This window comes from Neofelis nebulosa, chromosome 10 (assembly GCF_028018385.1).
Source record: "Neofelis nebulosa isolate mNeoNeb1 chromosome 10, mNeoNeb1.pri, whole genome shotgun sequence".
NCBI classification, from domain to species: domain Eukaryota; kingdom Metazoa; phylum Chordata; class Mammalia; order Carnivora; family Felidae; genus Neofelis; species Neofelis nebulosa.
The window spans coordinates 60,730,076-60,736,776 of NC_080791.1; the positions used below are offsets into that span (position 1 = coordinate 60,730,076).

At 39.1% G+C, this 6,701-nt stretch overlaps 1 pseudogene; it reads left to right on the plus strand.

Moving 5' to 3' along the window:
- Positions 1 to 4,741: 4,741 nt before the first annotated feature.
- Positions 4,742 to 5,910, plus strand: LOC131488591 (olfactory receptor 51F2-like; annotated as a pseudogene).
- Positions 5,911 to 6,701: the final 791 nt, after the last annotated feature.

Sequence of the window (6,701 nt, forward strand, 5' to 3'; positions counted from 1 at the left end):
CCTCATTTACCATTGTTAAGTGCTTCCCCAGTACTCGTTAGCAGATTAAATGCTTCACAAATGCTATCTCAGTGATCCTTACAATGAATGCTATTGGTAAACTTAATTTTATGGAAGTAAAACCTAATATAAAGTGCTTATTTGGAGAACCTCAGCTAGTTGGTGGCAGAGCCAACACTTGAAACTAGGTTTGCCTGACCGTACAACCATGTTAGTGACTCTCTGGCATCAGAGGAGAGAGCTAACTCAAGGTAGTCCTGCATGGGAGCTGTTGCATGTTCTTACTATGGGCTTGGAATATTGTTTTCACAGAAGAGAGAATCACTATTGAGAAGTGGAGGGGGGCACATAAAAGTTTACCTTAAAATGCCAGCACAAACCTTTCATTAAAAAAAGCCTCAACACGTGCGCGCACACACACACACACACACACACACACACGCGCGCGCGCGCTTGCTTCCTTTTGTGGGAATGAAAGAGTTCACAGAGATGCTTCCAGTAGTCACACCTGTAATTTGAAGCCAAATAGCATAAATTAAATACCACAAGGCTGTAATGTGTTAAGATCCTGATATATTTCCAGAATTCCTTGTCAGTATACAACCCTTGGATTTAATTTTTATCAAAAAATATCTATTGACTTCCCACACTGCACAGTACAGTTCATGGTACAGGGAATATAATGGTCTACCTGCCCATAGCTGATTTCAGTTAGAGAGGCATATTTTCAAGTAATTTATGATCATGCAATGGAATTAACACTATTCTAGATGAATAAATAAATAAAAATATGACTCCAGAGGAAGAAGTAATTCCTTGTGACTTGACATGGAGAAGGTGATTCCATAAAATGCTTCCTAAAGAAAATAATGAATCTAAGAATGAATCTAATGAATCAAAGAATTTAGGCTTATTCAAAGAAGAATGGGAAATACATGACTTAAGCAAAGCACAGCACTGTGAGAGAACTTACTATATTTGGTAATTTGGTGAGGTAGGAAAGGCCCAGGTTGATCATATCAAAAGGTTCCTGGGGGGAGGGAAGGGGTTGGGTATCAGGAAAAGTAGATTTTTGTTAGATTGGGAAGATCCTTGATGGCTATAATAAGATAGGAAAGAGTTTCACTCTCGTGCTGAAGACAAGGAAGAGTTCTGTATGAGGAGTGACAAGAAGCTGTATTTTTGAGAGATCATGCTGGCATCAATGTGGAAAAAGTTTGTAAACACTTGAAACTCAAGGCAGGGAAATTACTTATGAGAATATAGCTGTAGTTCCTGCAAAAACTAATGAGACTGCTATGTAAAATAGAGATGATAGAAGTGGAGGATAAGGATGGTCAATCAAAGGACATTTTAGAAGCCAAACCTATAAAAGTTTATAGATTGGTTGGCCTGGACAGTTTTGGCAGGCAGCATTCTAAAAAGGTGCTCACGATTCCTGTCCCCTATGAGTATAGTCCAGTATGAAACCCACCCCCTGAGTGTGCGCGGTTCTATGGATGTGATGGAAATATCCATCCATAGATGGATATGTATTCATCCATAGATGTTGTACGTATGGCAAAGAGAGTTTGCAGATGTCAGAGAGGTTGGTGATGGCTTGACTTTGAGTTTTCCAAAAGGGAGATTATGCTGGGTGGGCCTGCCCTAATCATGTGAGCCTTTAAAAGAGACAGGAGCCAGCAGAGAGACTCCTCTACTGGGTTGGAAGATGCAGCCTGTTGGGAGAGGTCCAGATGACTGGGCAGAGGGTAGAGGGTAGTCTCTAGGAGCTGGGAGCAACCTCCAGTCAATGGCCAGTCAGAAAGTGGAGACATCAATTGCATACCACAAAGAACGCCAACAACCTGGATCTGTCTGGAAGGGACCCTGACCTCAAGATGAGGACACAGTCCTGGCTGAAACCCTGATTTTAGCCTTGTAAGACCCTGAGCAGAGATCCTGATACTTCTGCTTCTGCTTAGGACTTGCTGAAATGTGAGTCAATGAATTTCTTGTTTTGAACCTTGAATTTGTGCTAATTTTTCATGCAGCAATAGACAACTAATCCAACAGAGTATGCTTCAGTACAAAAAGAAGCAAATTTCAAGAATAGGTGTGAACTATTTAAGAGGGAGATGAGGAAAGACAAATATTCAATAAGTTGTTGGTGAAGGGAAGGAGATACATGCGACAGGAAGGAGGCAGAGTTATGTTTAGGTTGGGAAAGAAGTTGAAATATTTATAGACGGTGGTAATGGTACAAATGAAAGTGTCCAAATTTTAATAAAAATAAAGAAGGAAAATTGGTGGGGCTATTTCACAGTGCAGAAAGACATCTACGTATTCTTTATGTTTTCAGTGTTTAGAAAACATCCAAATTCCTTACCCTTTGACGGTGATAAAATAATTCCATACTGGACTCCTGCTACCTTTAAACACTTTTAGCACCTTATATCTCATGTCAGTGACATTTGTAAATTATCTAATACAACATACCTTGGACATGCTTAGAGTATCTTCATGGTGATTTTTACCTAGCATCCCCTGCACAAGTGTTCTTTATATTCTCAAAGTAGCCTCTCTTGATCCTTCCCCCACAAGACTTTCTAATACATTCAACCAGTGTGTTTTAAACACAAACCCATTATTTTATATATCACATTGCATTTTATTTGTCCGTTTACATGTTTGTTTTCATAAGTATCTTATCCTTTCCTAAATATCCTTGAGGGCTGGTACCATGTTTAATTTGGTTCTGTATCCATCTAGTGGATTACAGCCTGCACGCCTGCCTTCCTTCCTTCCTTCCTTTCTTTCTTTCTTTCTTTCTTTCTTTCTTTCTTTCTTTCTTTCTTTCTTTCTTTCTTTCTTTCTTTCTCTCTCTCTCTCTCTCTCTCTCTCTCTCTCTCTCTCTCTTTCTTTCTTTCTTTCTTTCTTTCTTTCTTTCTTTCTTTCTTTCTTTCTTTCTTTCTTTCAAGAGAGCGAGCACAGGAGCAATAGAGGGAGAGAGAGAAAATCTTACGCAGGCTCCATGCTGGGCTCATGACCCTGAGATCATGACCTGAACCAAAATCAAGAGTCGGTCACTTAACACACTGAGCCACCCAGGGACCCCACATGCACTCAGTAATTTAATGTTAAACTATACTAATATCCAGAATTCATTTAGGGGCTTACATGGTAGAGTTGTCTTTGGAAGTGAGCAATAGTTTTTCTTCTGAATCAGGAAAGAATATAGAAGAAAAATCATAGCTGTGGAGGAAGAAGGGACCACATAAAGAAGATATTAAGCAGTAGGCATTGCCCAAGTCAGACTTAGATAATATTTTCACCTTTTGTCTCAGCTCAGAAGACAAGACCTGTGAATAAGTGGGAGGGGTATGCAAATAGATGTGGGAAAGGAAGGAAAAGAAGTGATTATATAATATTTTAAATTTAATTAAAAAAATATAACAGCTAATATTTGTTGAACTTTTACATCACAGTGAAGTACCCTCCTTAGTTTTTCGTATATATTAACTAATTTAATCCTGGTAATAATTCTATGGAGTATGCATATCATTATTACTTTAGGGATGGAAAGTTCAGGCACACATATTTAATATCTTATCGTGTGGGTATCTTAGCCAGTAAATATATCAGTCAATGCTTGAATGCATCAAAAAATAGAACATGCAGCCCAAAAAATTGATTTGGGATGCCAAATAAAAATTTGTAACATCAAAATGTCCACAGTACTTACTTTGAGACCCTCTATATTCAAACAGTTCTGTTTGTAATTGTCTTGATGGCTTACACTAGGTATGTAGTACAAAAGTTAATTAGGTACAGTTCAAGTTATGGTATTGCAAAGAAAGTGTAGGTTCATACAGAATATTTTCACAACTTCTAACAGATAGTAGGGGCTCAAAAAATGTAGGCTATTTTTTTTAAGTTTTTTTTAGGGTTTATTTATTTTTGAGACAAAGACAGAACATGAATGGGGGAGGGTCAGAGAGAGGGAGACACAGAATCCAAAGCAGGCTCTAGGCTCTGAGCTGTCAGCACAGAGCCCGACACAGGGCTTGAACTCATGGACCATGAGGTCATGACCTGAGCCGAAGTCGGCCGCTTAACCGACAGAGCCACCCAGGCACCCCAAAAAAATGTTGGCTATTTTTATGTTTGGAGATATTCAACTTGATTGAAAGAAAGTATCCAGGAGATGAGAGCATTCCTTTTTTTGGCCCCCAGAAGCCAACTTACTTTATTTATTATATCAGAATCCCTGTATATACTGTTTGTTGTTTATCTAAGATTTCATACAACACAACATATACATTTCAAAAAATATTTCTTTTTTTAAAAACTTTTTTTAATGTTTATTTTTGAGAGAGATTGAGTGTGAGTGGGGGACGGGCAGAGAGAGGGAGACACAATCTGAAGCAGGCTCCAGGCTCTGAGCTGTCAGCACAGAGCCTGACATGTGATTGAACTCACGGACCGTGAGATCATGACCTGAGCTGAAGTCGGCCATTTAACCAAATGAACCACCCAGGCACCTCTCAAAAAATATTTCTTGACTGCCTACCACATAAAGTAAGTGATGGGTGCAATCCACTTAAAAGGCAATGAATTTAAATAAGATGGATCATTGCTAGATTTGTTTATATACAAATTCTATATCCTCACATAATTGTTCATTTCCTGTTTTCTGCTTCTCTATTAGATGTGGCCTTAGTTTTCTTTATTTTTTAACCAATCTTCATAAGCTCTTTCTATAATATAGATACTATCTCTTATAAATGTTTACCTGGTGAAATAATTAATTTCAGGTTGAATTCATTATAAAGAAATGCAATTGATCATTGCAGGCTATTCATGATAAGATTCTGCAGTTTGAGTTCAACATGTCAACTTTCCAGAATACCACAGCTATGTCCATCATTTTCCTACTAACTGATGTTTCTGGGTTGGAAGTCTTCCACACCTGGATCTCCATTCCTTTCTGCTTTCTCTACATAACCACCCTCTCGGGAAACAGCCTGATTCTCTTTGCCATTGTCACTCAGCCCAGCCTCCACGAACCCATGTATTATTTCCTCTCCATGCTGCCCACCACTGACCTCGGCCTGTCCATATCTACCCTGGTCACCATGTTGGGTATATTCTGGTTTGATGCCAGGGAGATCAGCTTTAATGCCTGCCTGTCACAGATGTTTTTCATTCAACTTTACATTGTCATGGAGTCCTCAGTGCTGTTGGCCATGGCCTTTGATCGTTTTGTGGCCATCTCTAATCCTCTTAGATATGCTTCTATTAACTGAGCTTAAAATAGCACAGATTGGAATAGCAATCATCACCAGGGGGCACTAATCCAGACTCCTATGGTGTTGCTTCTTAAACGATTGCCCTTTTGCCACAGCCATGTGCTCCACCACTCCTACTGCTTCTACCCTGACGTGATGAAGCTCTCGTGCACAGATACCAGGATCAATAGCGCAGTGGGGTTCACAGCCCTGATCACCACTGCTGGGGTAGACTCGGTCTTCATTATTTTTTCTAACTTGTTAATCGTTAAGACTGTCCTCAGCATTGCATCTTTGAAAGAGAGGAAGAAAGCCTTCAGCACATGTATCTCCCATATTGGGGCTGTTGCTGTATTCAATATTCCATTGATTAGTCTGTCCTTTGTTCACAGATTTGGGAAATGGGCCCCACCTTATGTACATACCCTGGTTGCCAATACCTACCTGTTAATCCCCCTGTGCTGAACCCCATCATCTACAGTGTGAAGACCAAACAGGTACGCAGGGCTGTGCTGAAAGTTCTCCATCTCAGTGCAACAAAAGAATAGATGGGTTTTTCAATGTTTTCTATTCTTTGTTATTGTATAGATGAGTAAAATGCCACTGATAGAAGTTAAAATGCTGAGACTCGTGCTTGGGATAACAACATCCCAAAAGATCACTTTAGTTTTAAATAAGAAGACCATGGGCAAAGAGAGAAATTTAGGCTAAAATTATCTACCTATTATTTCCTCAGCCACAATGATATTAAAATTTGTTCATTTAAGATGAAAGATATTCAATTACTGAGATAACCAGAATGACCCAGTTTGGATTTCAAATGTGGAGTTGTTTTTTTTGTTTGCTTTAAAGAAGAAGGTGGGAGAGGCGCCTGGGTGGCTCAGTCGGTTAAGTGTCTGACTTCAGCTCAGGTCATGATCTTGCGGTCCGTGAGTTCGAGCCCCACATCGGGCTCTGTGATGACAGCTCAGAGCCTGGAGCCTGTTTCAGATTCTGTGTCTCCATCTCTGTGACCCTCCCCCGCTCATGCTCTGTCTCTCTCTGTCTCAAAAATAAATAAACATTAAAAAAAAAATAAGAAGGTGGGAATAAAAAGTGTGTTAACAATAGCTTGTTACTGAATTTTATTATCTAAATCTGGCACATAAAATTGGCATTGCCCATGGTTATGGAATCATTCCAAATATTTTACTTTTTCTCTGCCTCTGACTTCTATAACCTTTAATATAATAGCTAGTATTATCATCAATACATGTTTTATTGCTTTGTCAGTAACCTGAACTTTTTGGTCAGATATTCTTACTTTCCCCTAGATCTTCAGGAAATATTTATAGCACAAACATCCTATGAAAAATAACTCTTCTTACTTCAACTTCAGTCTGTATGGTTTTTTCAGAAGTACTAATGTCATGCTTAATGCTTAATAAATCT